Source organism: Perna viridis, chromosome 1 (genome assembly GCF_037379345.1).
Source record: "Perna viridis isolate PV_CMFRI_1.1 ecotype Kerala chromosome 1, ASM3737934v1, whole genome shotgun sequence".
NCBI lineage: Eukaryota > Metazoa > Mollusca > Bivalvia > Mytilida > Mytilidae > Perna > Perna viridis.
This window is the reverse complement of record NC_142445.1, coordinates 60,553,377-60,571,877: the sequence shown is the minus strand read 5'-3', so window position 1 is coordinate 60,571,877 and position 18,501 is coordinate 60,553,377. Positions and strand designations below refer to the sequence as shown.

At 33.4% G+C, this 18,501-nt stretch overlaps 1 pseudogene across 1 annotated transcript; it reads right to left on the bottom strand.

Annotated features, from left to right (window-relative positions):
- Window positions 1-3,452: 3,452 nt before the first annotated feature.
- On the bottom strand, window positions 3,453-13,209 carry LOC148629668 (uncharacterized; annotated as a pseudogene). The gene is made up of 4 exons (XR_015917092.1): window positions 13,057-13,209; window positions 8,103-9,207; window positions 6,643-6,669; window positions 3,453-6,092 (listed from the first exon to the last, which is right to left on the bottom strand). The product of XR_015917092.1 is annotated as an uncharacterized LOC148629668 (transcript).
- Between the last annotated feature and the right edge of the window lie 5,292 nt (window positions 13,210-18,501).

The window sequence follows — 18,501 nt, the reverse complement described above, 5'->3', positions numbered from 1 at the left end:
GATGATACGCAGACGTGGTATTGCAATACCTTACGGGTGCAATGACAACATCAAAAGTAAAGGAAACCTTTCAAAGCATCATAACAATACCATAAATGCGATGAATTTATTTGACAAAAATCAAGGACGGAAAAGGAGTCATGGCCATCGCAACATTCCGTCACCTAAGATGTCTCCATAAATGGTCTCCTCCTTTCATACAAAAACCTCCTGGATTTCATTACATTCGAACTAAACGTTTTTCTATGTCTCTCACTCCACTTCGCACCTTTACAAAACAAGTCTTGACAATCCTGTTTCTAAACCTACCTCGTCATTATACAGACTTTTTTCATCATTTTGGATATTGGTTTCCACAGACTTTTTAAACTGGTTTGTGTAAAGGGTCAAGATGAAGAAAAACGTTCATTTTTTCCATTACCGTTTGTCAAAAAAAGGTATAGTTGCAATTAATTTTGCTACCATCCTCCATCACAAAAACGTAACCAACAAAAGTCTGCCATACATCAAGGACAAATCAATACAGATTATTTCATATTCCTATACTTCACCTATTGCATCCAAATTTTTCAATTATAAAAGGCTATTGCAGGACCTCGAGACTAAGAACTTCAAGGCTAAACCACCTGACTGTTCTTAAACACTCTCCATTCAAATATAGTCCTCCCGGTCTTGTCACGGGAGATTTAAGCAACATCGAAAACGAATCTCTGCGTAAGGTCCTTTCTAAAGGTCCCAAGTAACGTGAACCACACTCCATAAATTGAAATTATAACTTAAAAGTTCTTATGAATGCCACGGAGGACTACGCATGAAAATGGATAAAACAAGAACAAGAAGACATTGATTTTCTTTCAGAGTGGGCAAAGGCCGTAAGGTCTTTATTTTTGAAACGCAAGAAAGTTATAAGTAGATCAATAAGTGCCAATGCTACATCAGTTTTCAAAGACCTTGTCTACTATACATGACAAATATTTTGTCGTACCAGCAGAAAACGCCCAAAAACAACATTGTTTTGTCTGTAGAACTTATTTCATCAGATTGTTTTAATTATAGGTAGACGTAGACAATAATAGAAGTGATAAAAACCTTTTTATTGCCACTACACTCTCCAAAGGAAGAGATCGTGGATTCCAATAAATATATGCTTTCCTCGTTTGGTCTCTCTACCTAAGACGATGGTTGTGATTTACTATTTCTATGTATTGGATTCTTAACTGCACAAGAATCCATACAAACAAAATTACATAGCTGGATCTGCGGAATGTACCACCAAATCTCTTTCAAAGGATTAACTTCTATACTCCAAGCTGTCAAATAGGGTCTGTCGTCCTACCATGACAATTGTCACTCCAGTAGTGGTATTAATTCAATGTGGATACTGCAAAATTCGAAATATGGAAATTCTGGAAACCCTCATTTGAAGATTATCATCAGAATATAATAGCATTTAAACCTATTTTACAACACTGTATACTTCTATTCCCCATACCCAGTTAAAATAGATACAAATATGTAGTATTGGTAGAGATTCCTCATATGATGTAAACAATAATTCCAAATCATCTTCCAAATATACAGAACAAAATGTTTTGGTGCTGGAATTTTTTATCAAAAAAATATTTGTCCAGTGTGGTGGACGCGTTTTTCAACAAACGGTCGTTATTCCAATGGGAATAAAATGATCTCCTCTACTTGCTGACCTATTCCTTCACTCTTATGAGGCTGACTTTATTGCTGATCTGATCCGAAAGAAAGAACATTGTTTAGCTTGATCCTTTAATGTCGGTTTTCGGTTTTATATAGATGACGTATCATCGTTAAACAATCCTAGTCTCGGGAATTTTATAAATCTACCCCAAAAATCTCGAGATACTGCAGATATTGTGAAGTCAGTCTCATATCCTGAACTACACTTCAAGATCGATGGAAAATGTAAATTATTGAGCAAAGTATGAAAAACGCGATGACTTTTCGTTCTGTATTGTCCTTTCCTCTTTCGTCTACCCTGGACTTTAGTTTTTATGAGCAACTCGACGGATGTTTCTAGGAAAACAAAGGACGCTTTTCCTACCGATGTATGTGGTCCGTCATTTCTTCAAGTTTTTAATGGAGTCCGAGTTGCTCATTTAATTTTTGATTTTTTCTTACGCATTATTTCATTATGTTGAGTTTTGTTGTGTGCGTCTGTTTTCCGTGTCTAGTCTTTTTTATGTACAAGTAATGATTTAATGTTTCTAAAGTATCGCCTAATGTTTAGATGTTTAGTTGAAATATTTTAAGAAACCAAAATGAGATGATAACATAGTATTCATCAACAACTTGCCATGATAACCTTTATCTCTGAAACCATCAAACACAGTCTGTGAGGATCTTGTTGTGATACTAAAATTTCATGGAGCTTATTGACAATACTTCAGCTGACCATATTAAGCAGAAAGTATCGTAAAAAATAGTAACAAACCAGTCTTTTATAGTTGATAGAAAAGTCCGTGGGCTGTAAAGCGGCACTAGTAAGAAGTCGAAGGTTAAGGAGTTAGAAATTACTTTACTTGAAGCGGAAGAATGTGTTTGCGTTTTTATTATTATGTAATTAGTTTACAAAACCATTATGTCAATGTAATACCATTAATATAATTATCATTTTCTTTATATTCTTGTACCAAATCTACGCTTGATACGCTTCAATAATGTCCATTAATGCATTTTTTTTTTGTTATTGTGTCGGGAAAACGTGCAATAATATATAGAAATTCAAAATCTAGAAAATTGTTTATGATCAGACTTTTATTATAAGAGGGAAAAAAATAATAAAAAAATAAACCTTATAAGCTATAAAACTTGAAATATATAAAAGTTTTGCACGATTTCACAGTAAACAATGTAAAAGTCAGCAATTTATGGAAAATATGCGTTGTTTTAATGAATATGTTTTTCTTGTTTATCTGAATTTTAGTTTTTTTAAAGGTGAATTTTTTATGCAAAACAAATGAATAATTTTCTACCTTACACAATAAGCGCTTTGTGAAAAAACAAAATGATATTTAAAATGATATTTCATATTAAAAAACAAACAGATATAAAAACAAAATGAAAAAGAAAATAAATAAATAAAAAATAATAAATTATGCTAAATAAAAGTTGTTTTGTGAAATGAACATTCAACTGATCAATATCACATAAATATTATTCTATTTTGAAAGTAAAAAGTGTCTGCATTTTACACCTGTTTATCAAATTGAATAAAAAACTATGGTAATCCATGGACAAAACAAATATTACTAGAATAAGTAAATAGACGGAAAACAAATCGCATAAAACAAACGACCTTAAAATCACTTCGCACATGTACACAAGGGAAAAAACGAAATACGTTATTCAAACATATACGTTGTAAAATGTTAAAGTAATTAAATAAAATGCTTCATTAAACGATGTATGACAGAAAGCAGTGATTGACAGATACTTTATTGAAATAGAACGAAAAGCATAAAACAAACGACCTTAAAATCACTTCGAACATGTGCACAAGGGAAAAAACGAAATACGTTATTCAAACATCTACGTTGTAAAATGTTAAAGTAATTAAATAAAATGCTTCATTAAACGATGTATGACAGAAAGCAGTGATTGACAGATACTTTATTGAAATAGAACGAAAAGAAATAAATAGACTAATCAACAGGATCAAATTTAATATTTTGTAAGGATTAAACATTTGTCGACTGCTCCAGGGTTAATCTTCCGTCTTTTTATATACATATTGTAGCGTCAGTCTATTTTACATTTGCATGTTCAATTCAAATTTTGCTTCATACCAAACCCCGTGTTATATATAAAACAAGAACATTATATGGACCCGGATTAGTATTATAAAACTTGTCAGCAGATAATAAAAACCCAAATCTGCTTAAAACAGAATACCTAATGGACTAATCATACAAAGTTTAGTTTCCTTTTGGTCAATTAGTTACAAGGAAGATGACTTTTACACCTATTATCCAGGTAGACTAGCAAAACGCTGTAGAATTTTTTTTAAATTTCAGATTGAATGGTGTTTATAATAGATGTTGTCCTTCTTACATTGTTTGATCGTTGGATGGAATGCTGAAGAAAAGAGATTAATCCTTCAAACACGTGTACAGCATACCGACATTTGCAATAATTATAGATTAAGAACAACATGCGCGAATGATTTGTATTATTGTATTCTTTTAATACGTAAGAAGTTAGGGGTAATATTTGTTTACACAAGCTTTCCAAAATCTATTTATTTTATAAGATCAGTAAAACTACTAATTTTATGAGGCGCACTATCGACCCCAACTTTACACTCAAAATGTATAATAAATAGAAAGATAATGAAGATCCAATAAAGTAGATACAATAGACCAGTTGTAATTTTTGCTGCAACCATGAAATACTTCGTGCATTCATTAGTGCATGTACACATTCGTGAACAGAGCAAATATCTGGGTTTACGGTCAGGTTTTGGTGTAGGTACATGTATGTGGTCGGGTTTAGGTGTTGGCACATGTATGTGGTCGGGTTTTTGTGAAGGTACATGTATGTGGTCGGGTTTTGGTGTAGGTACATGTATGTGGTTGGGGTTTGGTGTAGGCATACGGTCGGGTCTTTGTGCAGGCATAAAATTAGGTTCGGCTGTTTGTTTAAAAGGAACAGAGTCTACAGTTTGGATTGAATGTTGAGGGACAGGGATATTAGGGTAAGAAACTGGTTGATCTACTATACTAACTTGCGGTACAATTAGCGAAGACTTGGGTTGCACTAATGCAGGGCTACATGTAGAGGATTGAACTTCTGTTTGCTTGCAGCATAAGAAGTCTGGTTTTGGACATTGACAGTCTTTACATATCAGTACATTATTACAATGTGTTTTTTTGCATAAGCAGTCAGCAGATTTTTGACATTGACAGTCTGCACATATCAATGCATTTTTGCAAGATGCTTTGCTGCATAAGCAGCCGGGCGTACGGCATTGACAGTTCTTACATATTCCATAGCACAGTAATTTGCATTGTTGACACATCTTACAAATTTTCAAGGAACCGCATTTAGGTTCAAATACTTTTTCTTTGGGGGTGTCTAATTTTGATGGAAAACACCTGGCAACACAACAACATAAATTTTGTTCACAGGCTATACGTTTTGGTAATAAGCAGGTACAGTTTTCATCGCTGTGTTCTAAAGATGGAAAACATCTCAACACGCAGCAACCACAAACTGACCACTCACATTTAATGCATTCCTTGCAGAAACATGTCCAAAAATCAGGCTGCGGAGGATCAAGATAAGATGGAAAACATCTGCAGGTGAAGCATTTACAGCGAACTTCTCTTGCTAAACATTTCCCGCATAGGCAAGTCCAAATTTCGGTTTGAGGTGGGTTTAGATAGGACGGGCAACACCGGCAGGTGAAACACTTACAGTTGTGTTCACACGCCAAACATATTCCACACAGACAAGTCCAGATATCGGACTTAGGCGGGTCAAGATAAGAAGGACAACATCGGCAAGTGAAACATTTACAGTTAACTTCATTTGCTAAACATTTCCCACATAGACAAGTCCAAATTTCGGCTTGAGGTGGATTTAAATAGGACGGGCAACACCGGCAGGTGAAACACTTACAGTTGTGTTCACACGCCAAACATATTCCACACAGACAAGTCCAGATATCGGATTTAGGCGGATCAAGATAAGAAGGACAACATCGGCAAGTGAAACATTTACAGTTAACTTCATTTGCTAAATATTTTCCACATAGGCAAGTCCAAATTTCGGACTGAGGTGGGTTGAGATAGGACGGACAGCATCGGAAATTGAAACATTTACAGTTTATGTCACTAGCTAAACATTTACCACATAGACAATTCCAAACATCGGCCTTAGGCGGGTTAAGATAAGAAGGACAACATCGGCAGATAAAACATTTGCAGTCATGTTCCTGTGCCAGACATTGTCCGCAAATACATTCACATGCTTTTGTATCAGGCTTTTCAAATCGGGAAGGGAAGCATCTTCCAATACAACAACAAAAAGACTGCTCGCACTTGAATGGATCCGTTTCTCTGAAATTTAGAAATAATGTCGATTTTACTTGTTGACTTAACGCCGTTAGTGTGGACACAAAAAGAGATCTAAAAAAATGATTGCATCTGGTGAATAAGTTGGCTAGGTAAAAACGAAGCAGAGGTGTATGACCTGGAATTTAAACCTAACTTCTTGTTCATAATTTAAAGTTTTTTTTTATCAACAGTTGAGTTGAGTTCCAACAAACAATAGGTGTTTATCACACTTTGAAGGAAGCTAATGTCATTTAATTCAAAGACTTAATTTGAAATCCAGTCTTATATATACCCGTTAAATAGTCTATCATTACATCTTCAGTTTTAAGGGGAATAACTTTAACAAGGAGTTGTCTGACAGTTTTGACTCTAATACTATGATAGGTATTATCTAAAGGATCATTTCATAATGAACGTTTTTTTCTATCTATTATAATTTTCAAGATATGTTTTTAAGCCTTATCATAAGGATCAGTTCAGCAATTCGAAGTTTGTTTCTATCTATCATTTTTTCAAGATTTTGACTGAAAACTGTAAACTTAAACATACTCACCTCTTTTTAAGTGGAGCAACCCTTGAGCTATAAAAAGAATGATAAAATTATATAAAAAAGAGACTCCCAAGAGCCTGAATCGCTAACCTGGTTAAATGTTTGCCCTGAAAGGGCATAAACTTTAACATAGAGTGGTCCGACACCGTTGACCCAATGCAAACCTTTATAGACCTTATAATAAAGACCATTTCTTCAATTGAAAGAATTTGGTTAAACCTAAAGGTTCTGAAAAATTGTTAACGACAATGACGGATGCCAAGTGATGGCGATAGTGCGCATCGCATTCGGTCAGGTAAGCCAACAATGGGAATGTAATTTTGTCAGTATCGTATTTAACAACAGTTAAAGGAGCAACGAAAGATTTCTACGTATAAAGAAACTTTATGACGTGTTTTTTCCCTCTGGTTCTAAAAGGTACGTTATAATAAAATGTTACTGTCGACAGTACAAATTTATAGAATAGATAATGTTTTACTCTACGAAATTAACAAAAAGACTTATAACTGACTCATAAGTGAAAAATATAATTGCACGGTTTTATAATAATTTATAGAAACTACAATCAGTGATTGATTTTGTAAATTTCATTGTCTATTGGTCAGTTTCAACCCTATGTAGTTTATTATTGTTGTCCTAGGGAAAAAAACCAACAAATCTATTTGGAAAAAGTACCGAAAAAATAGATTGTGTGTATTCAAATAATGATTCATATGGCTGTCTATTATCTACAAATAAACAGTTTTTAACTTTGTTTTATAATTGCCCGAATATGTTTTCGGTGTCTACCAAATCTATATACAATTAACATTACTAGTGTATCAAAATCATTGTTTCTAATTAAAACCGTGCAGGTTCGGGTGTTAAAAGAATAGGCCTGCAGCAGCGCTAAGCTTGTCGTATAAGGCGACTAAATAATGCTCAGAAACCTAGCCGGAGGCTAGGCGCTCTGCCCACAGAGCAACTGGAATGTGTACCCCAGGTGGTGGAATGGGGTACCCCTGGCGTGTTATATGCTGGGGTTGTCAGGCTATAATACGGAAAACCTGACCGCAAACCATAGTGGTGCACCGTGTTGGGAAAGATGCCACGTTCCTCGCACGTTAAAGAACCCTGCTGTGGTATTCGATAGGAGTAGAAACCTTTGCGCTCCGCCACAGGAGGCTAAATTGCCCTACCTTACCCATCCCCCTTTTTCCAGTGGCAATCAAAATTTGTCGACCCTATTATCCTTGTGACCCATCCTTTTTTTCATTTCATGTTCATTTTATCATCCATTTCATGTTCATTGTCTGAATATAGCTGAAATATTGCTGCTCGGACGTTAAACCCCAACAAACAAACAAACATCTGATTAAAACCGAAAAAAAATCAAATCTCTCGTTCGGCTAAATAACAAAATTGCAATAAATAATGCACTCATTAACTTTTGATCTTAGAATAGAAATAAAAATGTTACTTGCCTTGTTGGTTGAATACTGTTTTCTTTTAAACAATCCTCACAATCAATTTTTTTACATACAAAATAAGTGCAAATGAAAGGCGCAAATGCAACGCCTATCGGTAGAAGCAACAGGCCAAATAAAAGGATGAGTGGCTTTTTAAGATTGTCTCCAGAACAGCTTGAACATGAAGAACAACTTAGTTTGGACTCTGTAGAATGCATTCCAATTTCTGGAGAAAACGTCTGCTTATTTTCCATCTGGCAGCAGTAACAGGAAAGACAACATTGTCTTTTCAGTGTTAAAGGGTCTCTGTTTTCTGGAATAGAACAGCATTCAAAAGAGGTTGAAACTCGCCACGATATCCTGATTATTGAGAATGTGATGTTGATAGGAATCCAACTTTTCGACAGACCTATTACACATTCAAAGGAACAAACGTTTTCAAATCCCATTATAAACAGTGCTTGAAATATCTCAACACAAACAAGGAACACCAGTGTTTCTAAAATTTATTGAATAGAAGATTTAATAATTTTAATGTTCTTTATTTCACCTTGTATCTGGTAGACGATAAAAACAGTTTGGACCATGGAGAGAATCGTACTCACAACGGTTATAACGATATATAAAGTTTTCACCGTATTTCCCTTTACTTCGCATTCATGAGTGAACTGTATATTCCGAACCTGCTTTTCTACAGAAATGGTGAAATTTCCGGTGGACATTTCCGAATACGTGATCCAGTCGAATGAAATATCAAGAACGACGAAAATTATTGAAACAATATGTTTACAGACGTTGAACGCTCTTCTTTTCTTTGAGTTTGTTTCATGATTTCTCCTTTCTTCTGCCTCTTCGACTACAACGTTAGAATCATTATCTCCGATATCAGCACTTGATGAGGTTATAATTATTCGTCTCCTTGTTGGATTAGCATCGGAGGAAGTGCTTGGTTCAAGAATTATTTCCGTTGGTGGCGTTTCTTGTTGAATGGTTATGTCGAGGTCTAGTGATTTGTCATTTTTGTACTTAAAAATATTACCGTCCATGTTTCTATCAAAGTACTATCACTTTGATTTATTTTAGTCATATAAGTAATACTTGTGTTTTGTCGTCGATCATCCTATATTTTGGAGAAAAAATAAACATAATATATTATTTATTCATATATGTATATATCAGCAAAGTTGTTTTAATCCTAATGTATATTCTACTACCAATATACAACTTTCCCGGTTTTTTGTTCATTGAACAGAGCGAAAAATAAGGCATTTGAATACGGCACAAATGGATTAAATAGTAAGCTGATCAGGAAACACCGATTTGGTAGAAAAGTTAGAAAATACGATCTGACCTATGCCAAAATTTGTCTCATCGATTTTTTAAACTGAGAAATGACATAATGACAATAACATTTTAACCAAAAACAAATAAAAATATGCCAGCATCAGCTCGAATTAAAAACCTTGAAAGTAATAATTACTTGAGTAGTACATCTTTAAAGTCATTTGGGCAACAATTGCTATATGATAAATTTGTGGTAAGAAGTTGATTATTTAAGTGGTTATTTGTTATTTTGTGTTTATCAACAATTACGTTTTCTTATAAAATCATCTGGTTGAAATTGCATTTGTTTAAATATTAAAACGCAAAACCAAGAACATGGTAATGGTTGCAACAGTGATTCTTTGAAAGTTCCACGCTCAAAGTATTAAATTTAGAGCAAAATTTAAAAGAATGCTTTTCAACGACTTTGGCTATTAGTTTGTGTACTATTCCTCCATCTTATATTTCACAATTTTTTGGGAACAATAAGATTTTTGTCTACAGATTCTTATTAGAATTTCGGAAATTTGTTGGTTTTTTTTGCTTTAAATCGGCCCAACTTGTGGTCAGAATCCTTGTGATTTTTTTTTAAATATTCTAAAAGGTAAACTTATGGGCTTAGTTTCACCCAAATTTTCCTCTGCATACAGTACAGCCAGTACATCTAGCAAACAGATTAAGGCATAGCTAGCCCTAGAAAAAAGAAACATTAATAAGACGAAACATTATTTCAAAACCTGACCTTTACTGTGCATGTTTATTTAGCCCTGAACAACATTATTTTTGTTTGCAAAACGTATTACATCGAATGTTTTTATCAGAGGTAGACGTAGAAAATAATAGCAGTGATAAGTTCTATACTGCCACTACACTCTCCAAACAAGAGAGAGTGGATAACCATAAATCTGTTCTATCCTCTTTTGGTCTCGCTACCAAAGATGATGATTGTGATTTACCGTCTATGTACTGGATTCCTTAGGTCTGTTTTCCATGTCTGGTCTTTGTCCCTGGATTACATTCTTTTGAGTACCACTATAACCTTGGTTTTCTTGATTACTCCTCCACAAGAATCCATACAAACAACGTTACATAGCTTGATCTGCACAATGTACCACAAAATCTCTTTCAAAACTTTGAACTATACTCACAACTATCAAAGATGGTACCACAACAATTGTTACTCCCGTAGTGGTGTTAATTTAAAGTGGATCCTGAAAAATTCGAAAGATGTTTTGAAACCCTCAATTCAAGATTATTACCAGAATATAATAGCATTTAAACCTATGATTGTTCAACATTGTATACTTGTATTCCCCATACTCAGTTAAAATAAAAAAAAAACATTATACACCGTTGTGTCTAAAAAGAAGATGGTACACCTAGATATAACTATATAGTTCTTGATTCCTCACTCTTTGTAAAAAAAATCACATTTCAAATCATCTTCCGAATATACAGATAAAGTTGTTTTCAATGAATTTACAATGGACATATTTTTTCAGTGTGGTGGATGCATTTTTCAACAAACGGTCGGCATTCCAATGGGAACAAATTGTATTCCTCTAGAAAAGCAGAAGACGCTTACCCTACCGGTGCACCTGGTCCATGCTCCCAGGTTTTAGTGAAGTCCGAGTTGCTCATTTACTTTTGTTAGTTTGTATGTATGATTTTAATTACTTTATGTTCTTTGTTGTGTATGTCTGTTTTCCATGTCTGGTCTTTGTCCCTAGATTACATTCTTTTGAGTACCGCTATAACCTTGGTTCCCTTGATTATTCTCTACTTGCTGACCTATTCCTACACTCTTATGATGCTGACTTTATAGTTGACCTGATCCGAAAGAAAGAACATCGTTTAGTTAGATCCTTTATTCTCAGTGTCCGCTATATAGATGACGTGCTATTGTTAAATAATTCTAGTTTTGGGGACTTGATACATCGCATCTACCCCAAAGAACTTGAGATAGAGGATACTACAGACACTGTGAAGTCGGCCTCGTATCTTGACCTACACTTAGAGGTCCATGGTAATGAAAAACTATTGACCAAATTTTACGACAAAAATTCATTCAGAAATGACAACTTTCCTTTCGTCTGTGGCAACATTCCTTCAGCACATGCGTATGTAGTTTTCATATCACAGCTCATACGTTATGCCAGAGCTTGCCGTAGCTGCGCAAACATTTTTGTATAGAGCTAGACTTCTTACAGTTAGGCTTCTGGAACAGGGTTATGTTGCTACAAGATTCAAGTCATCACTACAGAAGTTTTGTGGTCGCCATCATGAACTCGTGGATCGTTACGGTGTATCCATCTGCACTTCGGAAACTGATAAGTTCATCGTGTCATGGTTTTTCTTTCCTCTTTCGTATGTCCCAGGCTTGACTTTTTATGGGCAACTCGGTGGGTGTATCTACCGGTGCACCTAGTCCATGCTCTCAGTTTTTTGAGGAGTCCGAGTTTGCCGTCATTTGCTTTTGTTATTTTGTATTATTTTGGTTGCTTGGTATTCTTTATTGTGTATGTCTATTTTCAGTGTTTGGTCTTTGTCCCTGGAATACATTCTTTGATTTCCGCTAGAACCTTGGTTCCCTTGATTACTCTTTCTCTTATTTACAAAATAAACAAAGACATACGTTTCCCTCGTTACGGTCAACTAGCTTCAACTTTTTTTTTTTTATAAATCACCTTTAAATAATTTACATTTCATAATGGGTAACATCTAAAAAAGTTTCCTCAAATTCCTCAAGTTATTAAAGCACTCTTAAAACTGCGAAGGAAAATAAAGAATTATTTAATATAATGAAACAAAACAAGCGATAATATTTAAATAATGTATATCTAGCTTTAAATAATTCCTAAGCGCAAAGGCTTGTCTGTCTACATATGGAAAATTTGGATTTAATTCAGAAGGTAATGCTGAACCTGAATAATTTATTTGCTATTACTTAAGTTACGATAATACACAATGTAACTGAATAATTGAGGAGAACATTAAAAATTAACATACAAAATTATGACATTGTCGTTTGTCTGTACAAAATCAAATTTGTCTACACATTAAAGTAAAATAGGAAAACAATCGATAATATTTCAATTTCGAATATGGTTAACAATCCGAATCTGTCATATATTGTCTTCCCTTTCCCACGGTAAGGACGTTCAGGATTCAGAACAGTTGGTGTTTATTTGGGCAAGAAGCAGGAACTGTACAACTTTCCATAGCATTTGACTTCACACTTTGTTTTAAAAGAAGTTACTGAGATCACTTTTTTATTTACTCTAAACCTTGACATTTTCGCAAAAGTAACGCCAAAATGAACTGTCGCGAATATTTTCTTGAAAGAACATTATAATACAATTTGATGTACGATCGCAAATTAAAAAAAAATAATAAAATAAATAAATAAAAGTTAAGAAAGAAATTTATTAATTACGACTTTTATCAAAGTACTTTTGAAATGGACCGTTTGGTGCAAGGCCCGTAATAAATTATATCAGTATAAACAAGCGTCTGTTATAAAATAGAAATATTTATTGAAGACTGATAGACAAACATTTAAGACGTCCTGGCTTTAATTTTCTTCACATGTATTCCCTTAGTATTAATAGTAAGAAATATTAAATTTGAAAATACGAAAACTTACGAATGAGTGTTTTTGTAAATAAGATCCATTTAGAACTCCTCACTATTTTGTTCATAAAACTGTACAAAGTATGAGAAACAATATGTGTTGATATCACGTGAGAAATCTTATGATTAAATAGAAGACAAATAAATGAACTGCAGTTCTTCCATCCATAACAAGAGGTGTCGTTAAAATTAATCTTTATACTTACAATGCGATACATTGATTTAAATGACAGCCTAAATGTGCTTATCAAGTTTTAATGATTTAGTTAACAGAATAAATTTGATACGCTTTATTTTTATCAAATGACATATTGTATTTTTCTTTGTTTATCTTGTTTCTTGTTTATTCTTGTTTATCCATATCTTAATTATTGGTATTATTTGCATCATTCACATACGAAGATTTTTATTAACCTAATTCGTGCTAATTTTAAATAGATTAGTCTTATCATCTATATATTTAATATTTGATAACGTGTAAAGAGTAGACTGTTCCAGGAATCGTATTTTTGTTTTTGGAAAATGATTGTAATAACTAGCCAATCAAATATATTTATGAGTTGACAATTCAAAATATTTGGTATTTCAAGGTTACGACTTGCCTTCAAATAACTAATCAATCATCTAAACAAACAGACTAACTTAAAACAAAATTTAGAGTGCACCGTCTAGCTTTCAACACGCAGTAAAAATTATACAAAACAGTAAGCTATCATAGTTTTATATCTAAAGTATAGGAATATACATTAACAAGAAGCATGGCAACTAATCTCCTAATTTAGGAAGGCGTATGAAACATTGTACCATAATACTTTATGAAAGACGCTGAACATACTGGTGATAACTTCATCCTTAATCGGCAGAGGTATACAAACAGCAATGTTTCCAAATTTTTTGTTCCTTTGTATGTAGAAAATACGCAGACTTTCTGTATCGCGCTAGAATTCTTAACAAATAGCCTTCAGGAACAGGGTTATGTTGCTTCAAGATTGAAGTCATCATTACAGAAGTTTTATGGTCGTCATCATGAACTCGTGGATCGTTATAGTGTATCCATCTGCACCATGAAAACGTATTTATTCAACGGGTCATAGTTTTCCTTTCCTCGTTTGTCTACCCCGGACTTGACTTTTTATGAGCAACTGGGCGGGTGTTTCTAGAAAAGCAGAGGACGCTTACCCTATCGGTGCACCTGGTTTATGCTCCCAGTTTTTAGTGGAGTCCGAGTTGCTCATTTGCTTTTGTTACTTTGTATGTATAATTTTAGTTACTTAGATTACTCTTTTACTAATAAAATTACAAAGAAAATTATGTTACATTTTCAATTATTTAATAATCTTTACCTACTATCCACATAATTATACTGCAATAGCAAAATGAAAAAAATTAATCAAAAAGCTTAGGTAATAAGTGTTTTTTTTAAACTGGCGAGAATTTTGAATAAGTACATCAAAAAGATCTTTTACACGATATTTTGACATGGATACACACCAAATCGTTCTTAATCTAGTTCAAGAACGAACTGAAGTTTAGAGTGAAATTTTATTCCTTTTGTGTGTTATAGCATACACAGTTCATACTTTTGTATAACTAATGAAACGTTCTGCCAAGAAGATGCCAAGAAATTATATCAAAACGTTAAGATCACAAATATATAAAGTTTTAAACACATATGACATTTTTGTATGAAGCCTGCAAGCATCAAAAGCATGCTTGTAGAAAACACAATATTTTTCAGAGTCTAATACCATGAATACACAAATTTAATTTGAACATTGTAAATTTCCGTATTCTGTACACGTGATTCAGTGAGAATTATTTCATGAGCAGCAAAACACATGTACGTAGGATAATCGAGATCATATTTAAAAAAGTATAAAAGGCGTAATCATTAACAAACAAATCGATATTAAGAGGTTCTAGCAACCAGAAGATTGACCATGTGCGCTACAAGAAATGGCCATGGAGACTCAATGTTTCAAGGATTTTAAATTTTGTGGTGATGCATTTTATTATTTAAAGATTCTAATTGCAAAATGAAATTGTACGGCTAATTGACAATATATATTTCATAAAACAATACCACAAAAGATTAATATAAATAGTAAACATATCAACGAAATTGCTTGAAGAATCGAGTGTTTAATCAAACGCAGCTGCACATCAAGCCAATGAAATTATAGACACAAAAGTTAAAGTCCAAAATGCAAAATTCAACCAACTCGTTTGTAATACCAATATAAATTCTAAGCGAATGGTGCAACAAGAACACGCACAGTCCCTCGTTATCTCGGCTTATTTTACAATAACATTTCCTTTCATTTAAAACGTAATTGATTTGTGGTGTACGGCATCCACCGGTGCAAACAATATTGCAATCATATGTCAGTTAAAGTGATAATTAAAGATTTGTCCTTCCGCAATTTGAAAATATTTCAGTTTAATATTGTTTAAAAATAATCATATTTAAATAGATATTACCTTAAAAAGAATAAGTTTTATATATATTAAATTTTTCAATTTTAGAATTGATTTACTAGGTATTTTTTTCAGTTAAAAAATGACATGACCCAATTTAAATGTTTGATTGGCAACCAACACTTCTACAAATCAAAACTATCGGTACTTATGGACGTAATGGAAGCTGAAACGGTGAAAGCATAGTAAATAAACATTTTTACAGATATGCATTATGATAAAGTTGCCAATCTCCATGTAATCTATCTTAAGTATCAAAAGCTCAATGATATAGATAGTACAATGTCGGTCAGGCCAGTCACACATTCACATTTGCCAAAGTTTTCAAATCCCCAAATTCATACTATTCGAAAGATCTTAACAAATAGCAGGAAAGTGAATGTTTCAAGAATTACTTTTATGAACTTTTCCTTATTTTTTGTCGTTTTAACATTTAGTAAATAATTCGAATGGCCTTATAATGAAAGAATTTTTCCAACAACTGTTATTAACATGTATATTGTTATAATTGTTTGTCCTTTACTTTCCCATTTGTATGTAAAACCATTGTCATCACCATCTGAAAAGTTGTAAGTAACGACGACGAAGTTACCTGTTAACACACCAGAGAACGTGATCCATTCAAATGTGACACCTAGAAAGTTGAACACAAGTGAAACAATGTATTTATAGATATTAACAATTTCTCCTTCTATAGCAATAGAACTAAGTGTATGTGTTTCTTTGTCGTCATTTTGTATATTGTATGAAAATGTTCTACATTGTGTTATAGAACGTCTCCTTGTATGACTTCCACCGGATGATGTGGTTGGTCCGCGAATGATATCAGAAACGAGTTTGTTTCCTGAAGAATATTTTCGTGACTTTCCAAACCTTCATCGATACCTTCTTATGTATTTTGTTTATTTTATTTTTATAGCTGTAACTTAATGAATTATCACAGTCGAAAGATTTGGGGACATTATAATTTAGGATTTTCTTTCATTTCCTTGTGTATTTTTGTTCGAATCCATATTCAACTATTATTTGCAATATCCTGCAATATGATTTTAATCTCGATGCATACATTTCATTTAAGAACAATACTGCCAGAATATGACCCAAGATTCATAATTTTTTGAGTTTTTATCTAATCCTTCTGCACCTTAATTAAAAATTGAAAAAAAGTCATATAACTAGTTATAAAAATTTTGAGGAAATCACACTTTGGAAGTATTTTACGACATGCCGGCCCCGTGCAGGTCCGGGTGTCAAAAGAATAGGCCTGCAGCAGCGCTAAGCTTGTCGTATAAGGCGACTAAATAGTGCTCAGAAACCTAGCCGGGGGTTAGGCGCTCTGCCCACAGAGCAACTGGGATGTGTGCCCCAGGTGGTGGAATGGGGTACCCCTGGCATGTTACATACTGGGGTTGTCAGGCTATAATACGGAAAACCCGACCGCAAACCATAGTGGTGCACCGTGTTGGGAAAGATGCCACATTCCTCGCACGTTAAAGAACCCTGCTGTGGTATTCGATAGGAGTAGGAACCTTTGCGCTCCGCCACAGGAGGCTAAATTGCCCGACCTTACCCATCCCCCCTTTTTCTAGTGGCAATCAAAATTTGTCGACCCTGTTGTCCTTGTGACCCATCCTTTTTTTATCATTTCATGTTCATTTTATCATCCATTTCATGTTCATTGACTGAATATAGTTGAAATATTGCTGCTCGGACGTTAAACCCCAACAAACAAACAAACAAACGACATGCCGACGGGAACCAGTTTTTTTTTACAAAAGCAGCTGTACATCTATGTTACAACATGGCAAATAATTTTCTATATCTTTTACTTGGATCATTTAATAGTTATTAAAGGGGTTTCAAGACATTATTTTGTCGCAATTATCAAAACATTAAAAGTAAAACTCTCGTACAAAATAGACTGATCACAGTTTTAATATAATTGATAAAATTGTGCTCTAGTGGTAAATCAAAAAAAAAAAAAATTTACTCGGTAGTCATGTGACTTCTGAGTCTTAAAACTATCTAATGTCAATCAAAACGACTTCCGGTTGATAACCGTCTTAAAGTACTTCCACCGCGAAAGAGATCTGGCGGATGGATATTAAAATGTAACAAATTGATTATTTCGTATAAATACATTGCATGTTTTACAGTATACGATTGAAATTAAATTTTTGATTGCCAAAGTAAAATTCAAATACATATATAGAAGTTTGAACTATATTTTATTAATGCCTTTGATATCCATATAAATGGATTCCACGTGATTGGCTACGTTTCAAACTAAAAATAGGTTGTCAAGATAAAACGTTGAGAAACAAAATAAAAAACGAAATGAAAAGAGATTAAAAAAAAAGAAAGAGAGAAAACGAAATTTAGATTGAAATTTTGAACAATCAGTATTATGTGGATTTGTAGTTCTAGTAGTGATGAAAGTGCTGATCCCGTTGTAAAAATAAATCTTTTTTTGGAAATACAGAAAGAACAGATTGCCATCAGCGGATTATAAAGTTTTTAAAATACCTATAAATATCTCCTGACTTCCGAGGTTCAACTGCATCGGCGCTTTGATTGTATAACAGGTTTTCGCGCTATAATTATTTAAAATACCAAATTATGATGTAAAAAAGTTGAACCAATGTGCCGTAAATTACTCCTCTGAAATAATTTGAAGTTCAGTTACTTATACAAACTTCTGCAATGGAGCAGAAAATAACCAGAATTAGATTGATTCTAAATATTTTTTATTGACACGTCGATAACGGTTTCTTGGTTGATGATTTATTTTAATTAATGAACTGAACAAAACATATTATATTTAAAATATAAGATAGAAGTATCATAGAGTTGTTGATTTCGATTTCCTTTTGTTTATGTATGTGTTAATTGTATACAAAACTGACAAATGCCACCATATACAAATTTAACAATTGATCCGGTCTCCTACTGAATATATATATTTTAGGTTATATGAATG